Source organism: Ambystoma mexicanum, chromosome 8 (assembly GCF_040938575.1).
Source record: "Ambystoma mexicanum isolate Mex_15411 chromosome 8, UKY_AmexF1_1, whole genome shotgun sequence".
In the NCBI taxonomy this organism is placed as follows: domain Eukaryota; kingdom Metazoa; phylum Chordata; class Amphibia; order Caudata; family Ambystomatidae; genus Ambystoma; species Ambystoma mexicanum.
This window is the reverse complement of record NC_090929.1, coordinates 1,138,781,965-1,138,804,857: the sequence shown is the minus strand read 5'-3', so window position 1 is coordinate 1,138,804,857 and position 22,893 is coordinate 1,138,781,965. Positions and strand designations below refer to the sequence as shown.

The 22,893-nt window shown below is 40.5% G+C and overlaps 1 long non-coding RNA gene across 2 annotated transcripts in view; it reads right to left on the bottom strand.

Annotated features, from left to right (window-relative positions):
* LOC138472829 (uncharacterized) overlaps nt 1-22,893 on the bottom strand; it is a 366,644-nt gene that overhangs the window by 100,219 nt on the left and 243,532 nt on the right. For both annotated transcript variants that reach the window (XR_011268686.1, XR_011268687.1), the window contains one exon: nt 18,844-18,936. This is a non-coding gene — a long non-coding RNA (uncharacterized lncRNA). The remainder of the gene's footprint in view (nt 1-18,843; nt 18,937-22,893) is intronic.

Below are 22,893 nucleotides of genomic sequence, written 5' to 3'. Positions count from 1 at the left end.
GGATCGGCGGTATAGGGCTGCAGCCTTCCGCATTTCCTCTGCTACATGTGTCCTGGCATGGCATTTGAATAATCTGGCGGGTGCCAATTCAGGTATACAGTTCACTGATGTGTAGGGAACCCTGGGTATTGCAATAGGCTGGCCACCACAGAGATCTGTAATGTGCTGGCCAGGCCGCACACTCCACCACTCTTCACATAGGCTGGACAAAACACACACCAGGCCAGGGCACCACACTTGTGGTCTCCCTGTGCCCATGTCCAATTCTTCACTAGCACTCCGTCTGCTCAGGCATGTAATTTTGTTCCTGTCTGGGGTCTAATGTTGCCACCACATCAATGGGTGTTCCGCCATGGCACGGAGCTCACCAGCAAGGCAACCATGACTCTTGGCTGCTCAACAGCGCCCCACGATGTTCGCGAGCGTTTGACATCATTGCAGACTATCCGGACAGTGTCCCGTGCCTATGCGCTCGTTCGATCAGGTCCGTGCTTTGCAGCAAGTTCGGAACTGCACTTTCTACTGATCCAGGATTTTTCAAGCTCAAAATGTACCTTTGCATAGCTCCTACACCTATTCTTACTCATTTTCCATTAACAATCTACTATACGGCACATACTTGGAGGAATAGTAGCAATACTGCTCTTTATCTTAAAAATGGCTTCAGCTATTGCCATCCCTCCTCCCCAAAAGCCACCACCACAACCACCAACTGGAGCACCTACACAAAAAAGAAATTTGCAGTACTTCCAAAAATAATGAAGAGGACAAAGAAGATGAGGTACAGGAAGTGCCTAACTCTAGCACCAAGAGAGAATCATGGGTTTGGCAGTTCTTTACCACTGTTAGTAATGTACCAAAGGGCAAGGCTACCAAAGTAAAATGCACTGTACTCAGTCGTGGACTACCTGAACAGTACTCCTACGGGACCACCTCCATGCACCACCGCACCCATTCCAACCACTGCAATGCTCTCAGAAAGCCTGTTCCTTTCTTAGCAAGTAGTAGGCTGTCTTCCTCCATCTCCTCTTCCACAACCAATGCTGTATCCACACAGTCTACTTCTATGGGACACAAAATCCCACCAGCTACCTTGCAAGCAATAAAAGAGGCTGTTGATCCATATCTTTCGAAGACAACAGTCCTCTGTATATACTGCATCACACCTCTGTGCAGGGGGAGCAATTTCGAAGTGCTTTTGAAGCTGTAATCAAGGAGCATGAGAAACATTGCCCCCTACCTTAGATGTAACACAAGTGCAAAATCTTCCCCTGTGAACCTGCCCCGCCCTATCAGTGCATGGTGCCTCTTCCCTTATTTCCCTCCCCACCTTACGTTCTAATCTCTCGTGCAAAAAGCAACAAATATCAAATTTAAAAAAAAAGGTTACTTTAGGGACCGCCTTTCACAGTTAAAATATAGAACTAAAACAAAGAATCTTATAGACTCCATTTACTTTACATTTCTCAACAAAGGACGTAGACTCAATAAGATTTTCCAACATTTCCATTAGCATTTTGGGTTATGCTAATAGAATAATGTGGTGTTCATCCCCCGTTCTAGGGCATGGAATGGGGAATAACAGCCTGCCAGCCCAAGTTATCGGCCCAAGTGAAGCGAGGGCGGATAACGAGAGCTCTAGACTGTTATCCCCTGTTTCAGCCCCTGCAATGGGCGATGTAGGCCATTACCACACCGGGTTGCCAAAGCGGTAATCCGGGGTGCTAAAAAAAGGATTTTTCTTCCTACACAGTGACATGCATGGCATCCCGCTGTAGGAAGGAAAATCCTTTTCCAAGATGGCCACCATGATAAGGAAGGTGGTTCTCCGTACGGAGCCCTTCTTCCCTTTCCATGGCAGCCTGCAGAAGGCGAAGTGAGAACTGTATGACAATATTACCGCATGCACATTTATTTGCCCTTTCATATCCATCCCAATTTCAAAACACTTTACCACATAGCCAGTCCCCGGTGAGCATGGTCACTTTATCCCCATTGGTCATCCCTCGTGGTCATGGCCAGTAGCCAGATTGTCCGGGTCCTGACCTTATGCCATGACCCGGACAATCTGGCCACTGCCCATGGCCACAGGCTATGCCTCAGTCACCAAAGGTACTTAACTCTTTTTTGTACCTACATTATGACACTTGTCAAAAAATAAAACACAGATATATTTACAAAACAATGCTTTCAAGTACTTGCTAATGTTCCTTGCACAAATTTGTTGGAAAGGCGGCCATGTTTTATTTGTTCAAAAGTGTCAAAATCTACGTACATACAATAGTCATATAACATAACCCCCACTTGACAAAATCCATTCAGTCTTTACACAAACATTCAAGGTTGGGTCTCTAATCCGTCTGAAAACGTTTGTCTAAATTTGTCAAACGGTAAAAAAGTTATAAGCCCTTTAAACATGTTGACCCCGCCCCTCTAATTTAGCCTCCTCTTGACAAAACTCCACCAAAATTGGCAAAACCATGTATATCTAGATCTAAAATCTTTTTGCAAACATTTGTGCATATTCATCAAATGGCACCCACATTTATAAGGCTTTACATTATTTTCAGACCGCCCTCTAATTTTGACCCTCCTACCAAATCCCCACCAAACTCGGCAAAAACATTTATTTGTAGATCTAAAATCTTTTTGCAAACTTGTGTGCACATTCATCAAATGGCACCACATTTATAAACCTTTGCAATATTTTGGAACCCCCCCTCTAATTTTGTTCCCTCTTGCCAAAACAGCACCACACTTTCCGAAACCATTCAGAATTAGGTCTAGAATGAAATTCCAAAATGTCATGCAGTTTCACCGAGTGGGCCAAAGTTATAAGCCATCCAAAAACTGCTTTTCACTAAACCTGTAATACACAAGCATAGATGACCCTGAACATCTAAGATGTTTGTGGACAGCACAGGACTGTCCCGGACTGTTCACGGTCATCGGATAAGAAATATGCCTGTTTTTTAAGGCCATATCCCATTCCATCCTCATCACCCTCACCTTCCCAGAGATTGTTTGATAAGTTTGACAAGTGCAATGTTGTGTTTTTTAATATGTTTTTACTGCAATGTCCGCGTACAACGGCACCTGGCAATCAATCCAGCATGGCGGGTGTTTCCAAAAATCTGACGCACTTCACACTTTTCACCATCCAATCAGCAGGTATGTCCGATGTCTGCGGACCTCATATCGGGCCCTGGACCAATCGGAGGCCCGTTCACAGACCAAACAGGTGAAGTGAGTCCTCAGAGGCAACCCAGATATCAATAATTTCGCACATTTTGGCAAGAGCTTCGTAAGAGCTGTTGTGGCTGGACCGTCTGCTCGTATGCTGGAGAAGCTGGATTCTTGTTCACAGACTGCAAACTGTGTGCTGTGTTACTACGGTATGATTACAACCAAAGACTTCAACCTGGACTAATTATAACAAAGCATTTCAAGAACTCTAATTGCAGTCGCTTTAATTGCAGGAGCTAAGCTGTGTATCTCTTTAATCAGCATGGTTTGCAACGTGGGAAAAAGACACCTCTTACCCACAATACCTTTTTTATTGCAATGCTCGCACATTTCGCGCGCACGCATTTTAGCAAGAGCTTCGTAGGAGCTGTGGTGGCTGGAGCGTCTGCTCGTGTGCTGGAGAATCTGGATTCTTGTTCACAGACTGCAAACTGTGTCCTGTGCTACTACGGTATGATTACAACCAAAGACTTCAACCTGGACTAATTATAAAGCATTTCAAGAACTCTAATTGCAGTCGCTTTAATTGCAGGAGCAAAGCTGTGTATCTCTTTAATCAGCATGGTTTGCAACGTGGGATGAAGACACACCTCTTACCCACAATACCTTTATTATTGCAAAACTCCCGCATTTCGCGCACATGCATTTCAGCAAGAGCTTCGTAAGAGCTGTTGTGGTGGCTGTTAGGGATGAGAGGGGTGAGTGAGTGCAGACATTCATTACTTTTTTTGAGTGCTTTGCACTGAGTATAACAACTTGCATGAAGCCTTGCCTATATACACTCAAAACGAACATGCCAGAGCACGTAGCTATTACACGTGCTTCAGTCACTCAGATCTACTCCCGCTAAACCGTCGACCCTAATTGCCAACAGGAAAAAACTTACGGGTGTAACATCCTTTGTAAATGACCGGAAGCTGGTCATGGAAGATATCTGAGATTACTGCACATTTAGAGAGCGAACACAACAAGATCTGGCCTGTGACTGCAAGTCACAACAACAGAATGAGGATGCAGTATTTCTTCCAATCATATTAAGCGGCACTCAGCCAATCTCCGCTAACGGTTCGTTAACTGACACGCAACTAGTAACAGGTGCAAATTCCGTTGTACTGGACAATGACACAAGTAGATCAATAAGCGGGAACTTGCCCCTTAAAGCTGTTGCGTGTGACAAGGTTGTGATTTTGCTCTGTTTTGATAAAGTAATCTTGGAGGTTTCGTCCCAAGCTCCAACTCAGAGTGTGATAAGAGACGCGGATCCCACGTGTCTAAAGCCATTAACTAATATGGCCGATAATCCTCAAGTGCCAGCCAAAGAAATGGCTGATGAAAGTCCACAGATGCAAAGCCCAAGTCCTGAGGATTCAGTAGGGGTCTCAGCGTGTTTTTCCACAATTTCTATTGTGTTGCTGAGTCCTCGGAACTCCACGAATCACTCCAACAGTATGTCTGATCAGCACATACATAATCTTTCAGATCACTCAGTGTACTATGTCCATCCCACTCTGTGTAGAGATCAGCGGCCCTCTTAAGTCGATGAGTATAGGTCTGCTCCCCAAACTGGTTATAGCAATAAGCTACCTATGACTGAAATTACCCTTAACATCATGAATACCACTATGATGTAACTCGCTAAACTATTTGAAACCCTAGATACTAAAATTAAAACACAAGCTACACAGATAGAAAAGATTATCACATGGATGAATCCTTTTGACCAAAAGTGTCTTGCAATGAAAGAAGTATCTACTGCCAAGCATCTAGGTGAGATACCTGAGCAACTGAATGCCTTCACCCTAGAGAGTAAAAGTGGCCTGATGCCGGCTATTCCCCCATTTAGGAACAACGCTTTAATATCTCAGGGAGATTATGTGATAGTGAGCACCTCTGAAGGGGTGTTGGTTCCGACTGTAACAACTGGGAATGAAAAGGTTCCGGTTGCTAGCTTACCCATAGCTCCAGAAATAGTGATCAACAATGTACCCTTTACTCAGGCTAGCAGGCCGGTGGTATTTAATATGTTTCAAGCAAAACCCGCCATAATGGTTGGCAATAGTGATATTGTATCTGCTGTAGCACCAAAGCAAATACAATCTAGCCCCTTGAATAAAGTAGATGTCCCCCAAATTATGGATCAAGCATTTGAGGGTTGAATGTTGGCCTGGTGGTAAAACAAAGATATTAAATTGCATCAAAATAAATCCCAAGAAACAGCAGAAAGCATTAATCACAAAAAAGAATTTGAAAATTAAACATATGCACCTTTGGATAATTTAATTACCGCAATCACGGTAGCCAAAGCAAATGCCGGCTCTGAAACCAACAGTCAATCGAAAGAAATGCATGTCATGCCAAGGTTCTAGATAAAGCAGTCGAGAGTACTGTCATTAAAGCTTATGAAAGTGCTTCCAGAATATTAACGCAGGAGTCCGCCATGCACAACACAACTAAGGCAACATTGCCTCAGAGGGAGGACATATTTGCCAAACAGACAGAGGGTATGTTACCCCAAATACAAACAATGATTAAATCAACTTTTGATGATTTTCTGAGACAGCAAAAGGTCAGTGTGGTGAACGAAGGAAGCAGGCTCAGAATGACCGACCCCCCAGGATGTCTGCTAATGGGGGGTCTGTATTCCCACTACAACACAATGAGATGAGAGAGAATGAGTCATCAAAATTTACAAATTCTCGAAAATTTGCGAGTGAACAAAGTAAAGCAACAGGACTGGACACAAAAGATTACACTCAATGCTTTATAGTGAAATGTAGGGATGCTCCCTTTCCATCTTACGATTTAAACCATACATCAATTTTGGCCATATTTAAAGATGTAACCAGCCTGCAGGATATCACGACACATGATATCAAACAGGTTGAATTCCTGAACAATGAACTACTCACGGCAGTAAGTGTGTGGGTACCCTCTAATGTCATGAGAAATCTTTTGTGGCAGGCAAAAATGGACTTGTTTGCGCTTGAGAATCTATAAACAGAGTTCAATCAAAGAAAACGATTTCCAAAGAGGTCACATGAATAATGTGAGATCATAACTAGCACAAGTTACTAAAGGGGAGGTTGTCTCTTTGGAAAGTTGGAATACAGGAGGCTCACCACACATTTGGAGTTGGTGCAACCATCATTGCATATTTTAGTATAATTGCACTACAAGAAACATGGCTGACTGACAAGCCCATGTGGGATGGTCATGAAATATTGCTCTTACCAACCAAGTCCAGACTTAGAGTACAACCATTCTCTGGGCTCCTGGTAGCTGTAAATTTGAAAGACGAGTTGGAGATTTTTCCCTGGGCCTCACCAAATAACTATTTGCAGTTGGTAAAGATAAAATATCCTGGAGGCTTTATTGCATTGGTAAACATGTAGCGGAATCCTACAGCCATATCTGATGATCAATGTTTTCAGGACCTGGAGCGCTAACTTGATATGGTGCTTTGGGATACTGGGGTTACAAACACAGTATTGGTGTGCTATCTCAACTTGAAATGTTTCTTACCTTAGAACATCAAAAAAGATCCTTCATGCCAGAGGTGGCTACGTTTTATGAACCAAGTCAATCTTGTATGCTCAATGGAGCGTTCAAAACAGATAATCCACCCAAGAGCACTTGGCAGGCGGGAAAAGTGAGTCTATCATTGACTGCATCTTTATGGACATATTCACTTTCAGCCGAACCTCCGAGTTTGAGGTAAAGACACAAGTGCACAGTGACCATGAGCTTTTAACAACGCAGTGGTCACACGCCTATGACCAGACAAAGCCTGGTGGTAATTTGTATCCCTTTTTGGGGAGTACTAATACTAAAACACGGTTTTGGTGGGATGATTGTTCCCTTGATTCCTTAAATGCCAGACAATACTCAACATGGGGGGGAGAACACTATACCACCTTTTTGCAGATGTATAAACAGGCTGGCTTCCCACCACAGAACACACAAAAAGGCAAAACACACCTTTGATGGCAAAATCCAGGCGCAAAAAGCTAGATTTCGCAAAGATAACACACTGGCCATGCAAATGCCAATTGCATTAGGAGCAGTAACCATTAAAGGGTTAAAGTTCAAGTTATGAACTGGGTACGCTCATATAGAAGTGTGTTATAAAAGACTGATGGCGAGGAAATGCTGAAAACCATACAGTCCAAAAATAGTGCTAGAATTTGGGCCTTAATGAATGTAGCCGCCCACAAAAGGCAACTTCCTGTCCAAATCAATGGTGTATTACAACACCAATGGGTATTGCACTTTGTCCAAATGTATAAAGCACCACCTCATTGCGAAGTCAAAGAGACCGTTGTCTACTCTAACTTTGATAAATTGGTGATCACGGAGGAAGACATTCTCTAGTATAGCATGAGATCCAGTAGATCCTGAGCTCCTGGCTCGGATGACCTGAGCAACTATATGTTTAAGGAACATTCGCACATGTGGGTTACAATACTTTATAAGATCTATCAGAAGATACTAAGAACTAATGCTATGCCGGAATCGTGGCGTAGCTCTGTAGTGATTCCCATATTGAAGGGCGATCGGACCTGTCCTAAGAACTATAGGCCGATCGCCCTTCTAGATGCTCCAGGTAAAATCTGCTCTAGGTTTATCTTGAGAGATTTTAATGCATGGACGAAACTGAGTGCGCAATGAGATCCCTGCCAAACAGGGTTTGTACCAGGGATGGGCACTGCTATTACCTGCTAACAATCAAGGCCATTATTACACACAACAGGGCATTAAAGCAATCAATATACTTCACTTTTGTGGACCTAAAGGCAGCTTTTGATTCAGTTTCTAGAGAATTGCTGTACAACAAATTGAAGCTTGCTATGTGTCCACCTAATTTAATCTGCCTCATTCGAACCCTACATACAAATACAAGGATGCAAGTGAGGGTAGATTTAGACAGAAACTTGTCTCCTCAGATTGAGACACGCAGAGGCCTAAAACAAGGATGTATCCTTGCTTCAGCGCTTTTTAATTTCTTTATTGCAGATGCCCAGAGAGTGTTCACAGATGTAATCTCTGATGCACCAAGATTGGCATTCAGAGCCATTCCAGCATAATTTTATGCAGACGATTTAGTCCTAATATCTAACACTCTGCAGGGACTACAATGTCTGCTACATGCCTTTGATGCATATGTCGAAGCTAACTTTTTATCCATTAACTCAGATAAAACTAAATTAATGTTTTGCTCTGGTAAGGAAAAAGGCCCACTAAAGAAACATAAGTGGACACTACAACAAAAACAATTGGAACGAGTTTCCAAATATGTGTACCTAGGAGTGACGATGGCAGCCCTGGATGATGAAAGTGTTTATTAGATGTCTTGAGAGTAAGCTTGCCACGTCTATTTCACAAGCCAGGCTAAGACTAAATAAATATGGTAAATTTTCCATCTGTCCAGTACTTAAATTCTTTCTGCAGAAAACTACCCCAATACTTATTTATGGTGCAGCAAGTAAAAACATTATTCCGGCGACGATCTGGAATAGATTAGAAACGGAATTTTGGAGGCGATTATTGAATGTACTGCAATGTGTTCCTGGCGCATGGATAAGACATGAGTTGGGCCTAATCTCATTACACATAAGATATACATATCTTGTATAAGAATATAATAGCCTTGTTTAGAAAATGTAAATTGGTGCAGACATCTGGAGATATAATTGGCACTCTTGCAAAGCACTCTTGCACTCTTGCAAAGCATATGTGTGAAACGGGGGATGTGTCCACGCGGAAATAGAGGTTAAAAGTGCAGCAAGCTTTGGAAAGCGCTGATATTACCCTTGAACTGCTACTACAAAATCCAGCTAGGGCGAAAACCAAGTTATTTCAACACGATTGGATATCTACAAGGGACAAATGTATGAGATATTATGATTTTGCAATGCAGCCTTTTGCCCCTCAAAAACACAGTGAGCTCGAACTGTAGTTAAGAAAATCTCCTTCTCCCGAGGACAGACTGTTTCATGCGCATTAGATTTAACCTTTGGCATACCAAAGACGTACTGGTAAAACGCAAAAGGATAAGTAAAGATGAAAATCGTTGCCGATATTGTTCTAATGAAAATAATAATGAAACCTTAAAACACGTATTGGTAACGTGTGAAAAACGGACTCCATTGAGGGTGTGTTGCCTGAAATGCCTATCTAGGGAGTCCAGTGATATGACATCTGATTCACTCTGACATGTGATATTCTCTGGTCAGTTTGCTTCATTTCGTTTTGGCGCAGGTACTTTCCCAAAAGCTCTACAATTGGAAATGTTGTAAACCGAGATGTGATGTCACGTGTGTTGGCTTAGTGAGCATAGTAATTTGAGGAGTGAGGCATTAAAATCCAAGCTTTAAATCAAATGAAATGGTTGCTGAGATCTTCTTAAAGTTAGAATTCATCTAAGGGCCCTTGTTCTATGAATTGCTCTAAGGAAAGTTCCAATAGTCTGTATACGAACTTGCTCAATTATTTGCCTGTCGATAAAGTTATGTTCACTTCTCTATGACTTTCAGACTGCGGAAAGTCAAACTCAATGTACCTAATTGACTCAGTTTTAAGTATCAAGCGATGTACTCTGAAAGATTTTGGGTCTTATTCTTATGAAAAGGGTGATTTTAATGTTGATAATGAGAAGATTCTTTTCTTGCTTTCAGTATTTATTTTGCTTGTGTAATTTCTGCAAATTGTAATCTGTCATTTTGTAATTTGTAACTTGTAATTTGTAATTTGTATAAAATGTAATTATTGAAAAGTTGACTTAGACTATATCAATAAAAAAAATAAAAAAGATATCAATAATTGGTACCTAATTTTGGCCGTTTAAAAAAAGATTCTGCACGGATTTACACCAAATTTACAAAAGCATGCTTTTGGGACCAAGCCGCTGCTCCAGACGCACATTTGGTGAAAATCCATCCAGCGGTTTGGGCTGTAGGTGTGAACAATTTTTTTCCCATTGCGTCTGTGGGAAAACCGCACATTTTAGGACCCACCATATAACTTTGCCCCCCATTGACAGAACCACACCAAACTTCGCAGGATCGATCTGACGGGGCCATATACTTTTTTTGCAAGTTTTTGTGAGTATTCGTCCAGGAGGGGGGAGGCGAAGTTAGAAGCCAGCCAAAAAATGCTATTCCTATGCGTTGAACAACTTAACCTTAACTACAGGACTGCTACAAAAAATATATATATACATACATATATATGTTTTTTAGGATCGTCTAATTCTTCATTCTCTGTATGAAATAAAACACAATGCAGACAAAATAGTTTTATAATATTGGGAAAATAATTCCATTGTACCAGGAACCTATGGTGTCAATAGGAAAGAAATATGATCCTGATACGCATTCATTTCTAAATAATGATCATTAAAAATGGCAAGTTGTGATGCAAGAGTATAGTGAACTAAGAAAATGTTTTTATGTTAGCACCATGGAAAAGGCTTTTGTAAATAATTGAGGTTTGCCTGTTGAAATATCTGGAACTCATTACCTGGTAGAAGATTTTATTTTGGTGAGCAAAATGCCTTGATGCCTTACAGTGTTACATAAGCATGAGATTATAACATTGAAATTAAAGCAGAAACAGCAAATTAATTTTAATCAGCATTTGTAGACCACTTCAGGCAGCCACCTTCTATTTCTCCATAATGTTACTTGGAAAACTCAAAAACGGAATTATTTTCTTTGGAGAAAATAATCTTCTTGCTATTCCAATGTAAAGAGTAGAACACTGTATTCAGGATTTTATTTTAAATATGGTTTGTCACAGGTCAAGAGCTTTATCAATTCCTGCAAATCTTTGAGAAATATTGCATATCAAACTCACAAACCCAGATATAATTTGCTCTTGTGAACATGCAGGGAATTAATCAATCATGTGTTACTGTCAGTTCAAAATATGCCCTGCACAATTGTGGGTTCTAGGACAAACAATTTTAAATATACTTCTGCAAAGCTTCATTTATAGGCCCCATCCACCGTTAGTGACATCATTTGTAAATAGGGTTGCCCCAAGATACTTTTAATTGCAACCTGGGATTTAGGTAATGTTCTGGACATTTATCTAAATGCTATGGGGTTATTGCACTCACTTCTAGTTTTACTTTCAAGGGGACAGGGCTGGTAGAGACATCAATCAGATGTAGGCAACTCCGCCACAGAAGCTCTATCTTTCAGTCTGTCCTCCTGCTCCCAAAATCACTCTCAGGCAATCTGGTTCTTGGTTGGCCTCCACAGTCAATTTCCTCTGGAAACAGCATTCTTAAGACATTTCATCACCAATGTCCAGTTGGAAAACCAATCTGTTTTTCTCTTGTCTGTCAAGTTCTCTTCCTTTGCTGCCTTCCAGAAAACTCTATCTCCCTATGTGTTTGAGTATAAATACCCAGCAAACTCCACCCAAGCAGCATCATTTGACACAGTCGTTTCAGATTTTACAGAGCCTTTGTTAGGTTCCCTTCACATAAAACCACTAGGATCCTTCTCTTTGCTTCAATTTGTCAATTGAATTCTTTATCGCATATGGGGAATTATTAGATATGAGGTAGCCCTGCCCTTGGGAAAGTTTTATTAAAATTGTACTGGGATATTTATTTTCTTTAGAATTCCTGGTATGGACTTGTGCCATTAATACAAATTATATATTTGGATAAGTAAGAATATTCTGAATTGATAGACCTATTTTATATGTTTGTGACTGCAGAATCATTACAATATGTGAATATATTAATAATTCATACATGGTAATCCTCTACATACAAAATAGACATGTGCTTTAATATAGCTTTGGCCTTCTCCTCCACGTATAAAACAAACCTTAGATTCACAATGCTTTGGCTTTCTCTTCCACTAACACAAATGAGATATGCCTTACAAAGTTTTGGCATCTCCTATACCAAGAAGAGCCATGTTTGCTTAACAATGTTCAAGCCTTCTATGCCTACAAAACACATGAAAGGGTCTCACTGTTTTGGCCTGCTCTGCTGCCTACAAAGCACACATGTCCAATATCTAATACAATAGGTTTCTCACTGACCAGGAATTCTCTTCCATCTACAAAACATATTTGTATCTAACATTGCTTTGGTGTTCCCCAGCCTACAAAATGCAGCAGTGTCTCTCACTCATTTTCCCTTCGTTCTGCCCACAAAGCAGATGTGTGCTGAATAAACCATTGGCCTTCTCCTCTGCCGATAAAACACATCTGGGATTCTCATTGTTTTGACCCTTGCCCCTGGTAACAAAATAATTTGTGGCCAAGGCAGATGTAGCCTTCTCCTCTGTCTACAAAAGGGACATGTGCCTAGAATGGATGCAGCCTTCTGCCTACCAAGCGCATATGGAGTTCTCACTGCTTTGGCCTTCTCACCCTAAAAAACACATGTGGAATTTTCACTGCATTGAGCTTTTTCTCTGCCTTCAAAACACACTTGTGTCTAACACAGATTTGGCATTCTCCCCCCTACAAAATCACTCCTAGTGTTCTCACTGCTTTGGCCCTCTCCTCTGCGTACAAAATACACATACAGCCTCATTTTAAATGGGAGTAGAAAATGCTTTCACACCTTTATTTACCCCTCTGCCCCATTTTGCAGCATTGAAATCGCACATTCCTCCTCCATCATGTCAATGCATTTCATTTTGCGCATGTATGGCATTTTAATACAGGCGCAAAACAAATAGATTCCTATGGAATCCCCAAAGTTTTGCACCGAGTCAGAACCAGGTCTACAAAGCACACATAGGGTTCTCCCTTCATAGGTCTTCTCCTCCCCCTATACAACACACAAAAGGTTCTCACTCATTTTTTCTTTTTTTTGTCTACAAAACATGCCTGTGCCTAATATTACTTTGGCATTTTCCTGCTTATAAACCATATTTGGTGTGCTCACTCCTTTTGCCTAATCCTCCACCAAAAAACACATATGGGCCTGTTTTTGTCACCTGCAAAGAAAGAAGTATGTCTCTGGTAAATGGTGTACTGTTCTCCTTGTATGAAAAATCGAGGGTGTCTCTACACCCACTTTTCATGTAGGGCCTAATCCCCACAAAATGTGACAATAATTCCATAACGCTAGCTACGTTCCAATATCAATTTTAGATTCTACTGCTACTAACCATAAACCACACCCAAGATATGCAGATTAGCATACCTAACTAGCCAGCACTCCAAGGTATTGCTCTTGCCTGTGTGGTGAATTCACAGAACTCCCTATACTTGCATAAGGGATAGCGGGCTGTTAGGGGTGGAGTTGAGCCAGCAACTATTTGATGTTCCTCCCTACGGATGGTTGAGGCAGGACCCTTCAGTGCTTAGGACATGGTATGTACCAAACTTACCATGTGAGAACCAAAGTGGAAGGGACACACTACTGTCTAAGGATGCACTGGGGACCTCTCCTAAGACTCTTGATGCGAGCCAGAGTTACAAAACGGGGCTGTTGTGCAAAGACTAGTGTTGGTTGCAGGACTCCCACAGGGAGAAGACTATAGTTGTGACTTAGCTTGGTGAACTTTCTCAAAAGCGATCTGCAGGCGCCTGCTAATCTCCTAGTGAGATTCAGGTCGCTTTTGGGGGGTCCTGGAGATTTTTCTTTCAGCCCAAATCTGTCCAAATTGCGTTTAGGAGTCATAGATATTCAGGGAATTTAGGTGATGTTTTTGCAGGTTCTGGCTGACTGAGGAAAAAACGAAATACAATTGAAGGCTTCAAGAAGGGAGAGAAACATTAGGAGGAAAGGTAGGGTTGGTTAGTCTGGGTGGGGAGGTAGCAATGAAAAATCAAGCCCTGTGTGTCTGTGATTGTTATCCAAGTAGTACTTCACATTGAACTCTGCATTAAGATGGATACAAGTGCTGCAGACATCTATGTTTAACCCGCGGGTCCCAGGTTTGAATCTGGGTATGTCAAACTAATCTTTTCATCCTTCTGAGGTTGAACAAAATAGTATAGTTGAAGTGGGGAATTATAAGATTGCATGTTGGTCAAACAAATTCAATCACATTTCAGGTATGCCTGGGTCTGCATTTTATCATTCAGATGTATAGAATTACAATAATGGGAATTCCTAACAGACATGGACCTCTGAAAAGCCAATAGGGCTGGGGAAGACTTAGTCATGCATTGGGAGTGCATGAAGTTTCATCCTGTTGAGATTGTGTGCATGAGGTTCACTGTGGTTGTTTATTTAATAATAAAGAGAGTCCCTGGCTGCAGATCAATGACCACAGGAAGGCCAGTGGAGCTGAATCAGAGTCAGCCACATGCCAGGCATTCATGATGTAGACTCTGATGTTCCTTAAAGTAATTAAATAGGATTGAAATGTTATGAGCTCTGTACCTTGCAAAAAATACACAAACTATATCTACAGAAAGAGGCCTCTTCCCAAAAAGTGTATTCCTACAAGTGATGAGATGCACTAAAGCATCTCATCACTTGTACCCCAAATATGTGTGCACTAATCACAAAGTTCCTATGAATGTGTCACATTCAGATTCAAATTTCTCACCTCTTTAAACTTTGCAGAAATGCTCATTAAAATGCTTGTGTCTTCACATTTTACTGTAGTTCCCGAATTCAGAAAGGGCTGTACATTAGAATGTGCAGAAAACAAAGGCATCCACCTGTGCCTCTATGAACCAGGCCCATTGGAAGTGCAGTACATGACGGGTACTTTCTGATCTATTCATGCATTTTATTTGAAGTGTGGAACAGCAGTGGCATGACATGATGTCTCACATCACTGTCTCTCACAATGACAGGCTATTTAAATTGCGGTCATGATAAAATTCAGACTCAGTATCCTGTTAGAACAGGGAGCGCCATACATGCCCCAGGCACTAATGTATGCAAGGGGGGCTGCAGCTAACCGCAAGGAAATGTGCTGGCCACCTCTGAATAAGGTGACCTGCGTATTTCTAAAAGTAATGCAAATGAAAAAATACATACTATACACATTTTCTATTAGCATTTCTCATGTGAATTTGTCACCAATTGTTTTTTTAAAGACAACAACTTTTTGTCAGCTGCAAACAAAGAGTGAGTTTTGATTTCTATATAACAGAAACAGCCAGATGCAAGCCATTTCGATTTAGACACTCTGCTTTCTTTGAGCATCTCTGGAAGGAAATCTTCTGACCGATTCTTTTTGCTTTAAATATGTGATTTCAGGAAAAGGTCTAACTTCCTCAACTCAATGTTGACATCAACATTACAACAGCATGACATTGTCAAGATCTTATTCAAAATCTGTTACAGGTTTCCGAATGATTTGTGGATCAAATTAATTTACTCACCCATTCTTATTTGTGACCAATACCAGGAACGTGCAGTGACCCTGGACTAACAAAGAGACACATATGATGAACAAAGATGGAACTGCTAAAAGGTGGAGTCCATGGAGTACTCATTGCTGTAAGCAGACTGCTACCGATCGAGGAACCAAAGTGTAGAAGAGAGTGGCGGACCAACTCCTGATGTTCCCCTGTCTAGATGAGTGGATGACAGGCAGGGATTCGGAACAGTCATTGGCATAGGGCGGTCCCTCACAGCCCTTCCTCCTCATGTCCTTGGGGGGTGAGTCCTAGAACTTCAAAAGGAAACAACTTCTTTTGAAGCCACTCTCAATGTAAAAGAAATCATTTGTGTCTGATGTTTGAATGAGATCAAAAAGAAATTCTCTCTTTTTGAAATCCTAGTTGCCACCCAAAACAGGGCATGGTTCCGGTTGGCACAAGATGGAGGCCTCCGGCTCCTCTGCTCTGCGCATGACAGGAACCAAAGCCTGCTGTGTGGAGCCAGTTTAGACATATTTTACTGTGGTATGGCATATTTCTCTGGGTATCTATAATAGAGTAAGCAACATAAGTGCCATTACATGGCTAGACAGACATTTTGTTGCAGCCAGTCTAGCCATTTCTTACTGTCGCTTGACATTTTTACTGGGCATCTCTGATAAAGCAATCATGATGTGTGTTAACACTTGGTTAGATTGGCATTTGGGGGTATCCAGTTTAGCCTTTCTTACTGTGGCATTGCATATTCTTCTGGACATTTATGGTAAAGTAAGCATGATAATTGTTCATAAGAAGTTAGACTGGTATTTTGGTGCAGCAAGTTCATATGTGTCTTACTGTGGCATGAAAATATTTACTGGGAATCATTAAGGCTAAGGCTAGAGTGCTAAGTGTTCTTACATGTTTAGATAGGCCTACATTGTGCAGCCAGTTTGGCCATGACACCCTCTACGTTTTTAGAGACGGGCCTCCCACATTGAGACAAGAACTTACTAAGACTAAGAACCCTGCTAAAATAGGAGGGGCTTACCTTGCATACAGCTGTTGTGTTTCTCCTGACCGTCACTTTAATAGGATCTAAATAAAGCCTATATTTATTAGCCAAGTAGGCATTAACCCAACCCTGCTTCCACTGAGTGCTTCTTAAAAAATGTCATTCTGATCACACCATACTGAGTCCAAAATCGCACTGCACAGACTAGAATATCTTTAAATGCCAACCACCCAGTGTTTTGAGGTTCAAATGTCCTACCTTTAGGTAGATGCAATGCTCAATTCGAATACAACATAAACTAATATAGTGAACCACTAACACATCTTGAAAATGTCAGCCTATTCAAACTTGCCCATTTTTGAGAATTTCGAATTCTGCTCAAGCTGTGTTGTTCATATCTAGCTAAGGTGAGAAATAAGGCTTCTCCTCCTTTCCCCCCCGAGCCCTTTTCTTAATCATCAATCTGCTTCAGAAGCGTCAAGGATGAAAAGAAGGGGGAAAACCCTCCCTTGCGCTACACCAGCCATGGCCCCTGATTTCGACAGGGATGAAGACAATGGAGTGAAGGCCATACTCGGATCGCCTCCCTCATCTTCCATCCGTAGCTCCTGCTGAAAGTGTGACAGTTACAAGCAGGGATGAACTGGCAAACAAAAGAGACCCTGGAAATAATTTTCAAAGTGGCCCCATATTAGAAATTTTCAGCAAGCTCAGCCCTTTTCCTATGGGAAAATTTGGAGATACTATGCGGAATAGTGGACACAGCTGATTAATTAGTTCCAAAAAGTCAAAAAAATTGTATTGTGCCGTAGCTCTAGTTCTGCTAACATTTAAAGGAGCTGACTGAAAAAAAGTCCAGAGACACCTGGACCAAATCACAGAAAAGCAAGCAGCTATATATACAATATCTAGCAAGACAGTCGCTCACAAACTGCACCCATAGCAGGGTTACCAAAGATAATTGAGAAAGTATTCCACATTTTATTTTATCCAAACTATAGTTGTTCTTAATTGTGCTGAGCTCTTTCCAAAATAAAGGCCACTCTCATCAACATAGTTCATTCAAAATTGATCAAATAGATTGTGATGTTTCATTTTAAATAGGAGGCCAGCTTTCACTTAATTGTGTGTACAGGGCTTAGTTGCCAATGCATTTCGGAATCAACATAGTCCTTCATCAGGGCGGAGCCCCATTGTAAAAACTGTTTAGAACACAACAATTAAACCATGAAAATCAGCAATGTTGAAACAAAGAAAAGGAAAAAGACAGGGAAAAAAAGCCCATGTAGTACACAGTAAGATCACCAATGTACATTTGAAAATTCGTACAGATGTCACGTATATTACCTCTGTTCAAATGTATGTTAAATGTCTGCATCTGACGTAAAGGCAAACTCCCAATTTTTTTGCGGGGGATCTTTTATTCAGAGAGGGAGTGGGTAACACAGTTGAGAAGGTGAGAGAAAGATTACCCCGCTCTATACTCGGACGGAACAAGATTGGTTGTGCTTATATACCAAAAATCAACATCCCATTTTCTTGTTAGGATGTATCACAGACATCACCAGACTATACATTCTTGTAGAACCAGACAAACTGAGAATTTTTTTCTCAAACATATATATTTATTATTCAAAACATAGTCTTTTTAAAAAAGAGAATCAATAGTACGTTGATTTATGAGTCATAACTCTGACGTGGTTGATATCAACCAAATATATTTATATTGGGAGAGATGAAACTCGCACATAACGATAGGATAGAGGTATCACTGGTTGAATACTGATTTTATCGAAAGCAATCATTATAATTGATACAGGGTTCAATAGAGATGACGTAATCTAGATTTATAACACATAAAAGGCTTGTTTAGATCGTCAACATGTTTCAGCCTTTATGTAGACATTAGACACTATCTCTAGTGGCACTTTGTGTTTGTTGATGTAGCAGGCCTTCTTCAGGACATATGTATTGCTTTTATTCGGTACTAATACCATCTTGTAACCCCAGCCTATTTTGTAGAATTTAAAAACATAATATGAAATCACAATTACACACAGGTGCTGGTTCATCCACTTTTTCTTTTAACATTCTAAATATTTATACATTTATCACAGTCTGGCATATTTGACACTAAATGGTTATTGTGTAATCTTTGTGTTACTACAAAGGTCCATGTTTAACATCCAATACAAAGCTTTTTATCATTATCATACATTTTAACCATTTTTATACCACATTAACACAAATACTGCAAGCACAAACAATCTTTAACTTACTTCCATTGCCGATATGAGCGAATACTTCTGAGGGATCTTGAATAGATCACACTAGGGTCTGGATTCTAGTCACTACATCAGAAGGTATGTTTCCTGCAAACCAACGGCAAGGGAAACAGTTTTTTTTAATGGATAAACTCTCATTAATCAGTATTAATACGGTCTTAGATGTTTTAACAATTTTAGCTAACTCACGCTATTCAGAAAAACTTTTTGGATTTCTCTGAAAACAGGTTAAATTTCCTAAAGAGAATTCTTGGTTTTTGTTCAATATTATATCTTATTTAGCAGCCTTCTATTTTGTACTGCTAGTATAGTTAATATTTAGGCATTACCTGTAGGTACTTTTACATATCACAGAAGGTGAAATAGCCTTAGCTTGAAAATGATTATTAAACTGGTGTGCATAGTGTTTAGGAAGTCGCTCGCAGATGACCCCTCTAAAAACATCAAATGGGAAAAGAAGGAGGGGAAAACAAAGAGGATGACAAATTATTGTATCAGTTGAGACATGTATCTGTGTTATATTGAACTCTACCCAATTTCTTACATTAGTGAGTATTGTTGTTTCTGCATGTGCATTAGACCATAAGGTGTCCACTAAGTGAGACACATTGTTGCTCTACGCCGATCAGTCTTTCTCTTGCAATATTCTCGCGTCTTATTCATCTAGTAGCCCGCACTGTTGCTGTTAGAGATAACAAAAAAATGGCAAGCAGGTTATTTGCAGTGTCTGTCGCCATGTATTTTATTTCTCGCATAATGCTGTTAGCTCCCATTTTTACCTCTAAAAAAATGTGTGTGTCTATACGGACATCTAGCATCTTTAGCAAAACAAAACCCAGCGTGCCTTTACAAGCAGGTTGGGATTGAATATGCTTGGCAGTTTGTGAGACCCGTGTCGGTGGACAGAGCTTACCTTCTCAATTGTAGGGGCTGAAGAATCACGTCCTTCTGTTGTGGCTGGTAATGGTATCAAGCCGCGGGCCGGCACTTTTTATCATGGCCCAAACCATAGATCCCATGGTCACGTGTAGCTGTATGCGGTCACGTGATGACGTATCTTTGCTTCAAATTCAAAGGGGCAATGTATATTTTTTCATACTATGAGTGTTATAGGCAATCTGTCTTTGGTCTAAACACTTGTCGACCCAGGCGTGTGACTGCTGATGTTGAGGTGTAAAGTGAACAGCTTAAACTCGAGGAATATGTTCGTGTGTAGTTGTCAGTGGCAGTAACACAGAGATTTGCCAAAAACAAGGTGTTCCTTAGCGGTTGAAGTTTACTACCATTATGATATATGGACACGTCGGGAGGTTGAAGCAAAAGTGACTTGGGTATTACCCATAAATTGGCTCTTGTTTATTTATATTGACTCTTTCTTATATGAGATGGCTGTTCAACTCAACCGCTGAGTTTAGGTCTTCTTTTGCACTATTTAGATGGTATATCCATTTCTGTTTGTATTTGGTGAGTAATCTCTCCCCATTTCCACCTCTTGCTGTCGTCAGCAGCGTTTCAATAACGAACCAGAATATTTCATTATACTTATGCTTCTTCTCAATGTAGTGTGCCACCAGTGGCTTGTTTTTAACTTTATTTTTCAAGCATGATCTATGCTCACAAATTCGTAATTTCACACATCTTTTAGTTTTTCCAACATACAACAGGTCGCAAGGGCATTTTATGCCATAAATGACCCATGTCGAGGAGCAGTTAGAAAAACTCCATAACTCCCTAGTACTTCCATTTAGGGTGATGGATTTTAGATTTTTTGTAAGCTCACACACCGAGCAATGGCCACATTTGAAGTGGCCAATGACTGGTGGCAGATTCCACAGCGTCATCAGTGAAGGTCTTTGTTGTTTTTTTGTTATAGGGTACGTATGCACTAGCATATCCATACAATTCTTTTGGCGCTTGAAAGCGAACCATAGTTGACTAGGATTGAAGTCCTTTGTCATCAGAATATGCCAATTCTTCTCCGTAGTTTGTTACTGATAGGATTAAAAGTCGTGACAAAGGTGATTCTTTCCTCTTGGTTTTTGCGGTCCGGATGTAGGCATCTGTCTCTGTTGGTATGTTGAGTCCTTTTGAAAGCTGAGTGTATAATCTTACTCGGGTAACCTCGTGCTTTTAAGCGTTCCTTCAGATTTATTCCTTACTTTATGTAGTCTGACATGTTGGTACAATTCCTTCTTATTCTCAGGAATTGTCCGATCGGTAGGTTATCTCTTAAGGCCAGAGGATGGAAACCGGTGTACTTCAGTAAAGTGTTCTTGTCAGTGGGTTTTCGAAACAAATTAGTGCACAGTTGACCTGAGGGTGCCTTATAGATCAACAGATCTAGAAATGAAATCTGGTGAGTATCGGATTGCATTGTGAACTTAATGTATTCATTCTGGGTGTTTAGCCAATTGAAAAAGCTTATTAGTGTCTTACTGTCACCTTTCCAGATTAACAGGACATCATCAATCTACCTGAACCAATGGCCTATGTTCTCTGTGAAAGGATTTGTTCTATGGCAAATTGACCCTTGTTCAAATTGGTCCATGAACGAATTGGCCAAGTCCGGGGCAAAAGTGGCCCCCATGCTAGTGCCATGGATTTGTTTAAAGAGCATGCCGTCACACAAAAAGAAATGTTCTGTTAGGGCTACCCTGATACATTCAAGAATGAATGGTGTAGGTACTTTATCAAGGGTTTCTGTTTGTTGGTTTATTTGCCAGTTTTTTGTTATCTCTAACAGCAACAGTGCAGGCTACTAGACGAATAAGATGTGAGAATATTGCAAGAGACAGACTGATCAGCGTAGACCAACAATGTGTCTCACTTAGCGGACACCTTACGGTCTAATGCACGTGCAGAAACAACAATACTCACTAATGTAAGAAATTAGGTAGAGTTCAATATAACATAGATACGAGAATGTCTCAACTGATACAATAACTCGTCATCCTCTCTGTTCTCCCCTCCTTTTTCCGTCTGATTTTTTTGGAGCGGTCATCTGCGAGCGAGTTCCTAAACACCGTGCAGCACCAGTTTATTAATCGTTTTCAAGCTAAGGCTAAATATTAACTATGCAGTAGTTTGTTTGTGCCTACACCTCTTTGCGCCAAATTTCTGATGTAAATGAATAAAAGTACGTAGTCAAGTTTCTTCAAGTATATTTTCTTAATTTATTTGATATATGTTCTGCCCATGTGGATGACACGTGTTTCGGCGTTTCATTGGCGCCTTTTTCAAATCCGGGCTGAATGCAAGCGTAACATGTAATAAAACAAAACACAAAATATAACATATGAAATAGCATTTTATCACCCAGGTGGGATTTAACCCTGGAACTACCGTGATACACTTCAACTAAAAACGAATTCCCGGAAATAAGGAAAGGGAGATTCGCATTACATTCAATAAGGGTAAGAAAACAAATGTACATGCTTTTCTGACAGCCAAAAATTGTTAGGTTCATGCCATCCCATACTTACTTCTTTTTCGGATTGCACAAATTTAATTTTAAAAAACTAACATAGTCACTGTAATGGATTTATTTTTAACCATTTGAGGTAACTAAGAGGTGCTGCACTTTTAGGTGTTCATGCAATTTGAGAATGCTAAAAGGATATACTACACAGCCTAAGTCACTATTCTAACTTCTAAATGTGTTACAAAATATGCTAAAATGCTATTTCATAAGTTATATTTTGTGTTTTGTTTTATTACATGTTACGCTTGCATTCAGCCCAGATTTGAAAAAGGCGCCAATGAAACGCCGAAACATGTGTCATCCATATGGGCAGAACATATATCAAAATAAATTAAGAAAATATACTTGAAGAAACTTGACTACGTACTTTTATTCATTTACATCAGAAATTTGGCGCAAAGAGGTGTAGGCACAAACAAACTACTGCTTACTTTACAAACGGAGCTGAGGGACTCTATGTCTCTGTGTTGACCTACATCCTTGCGACACAAGAATAAAATAATAAAATAAGAAAACCATTGCCAACCTTAATAGCACTAACATACGGGTCGCGAGAGTACACC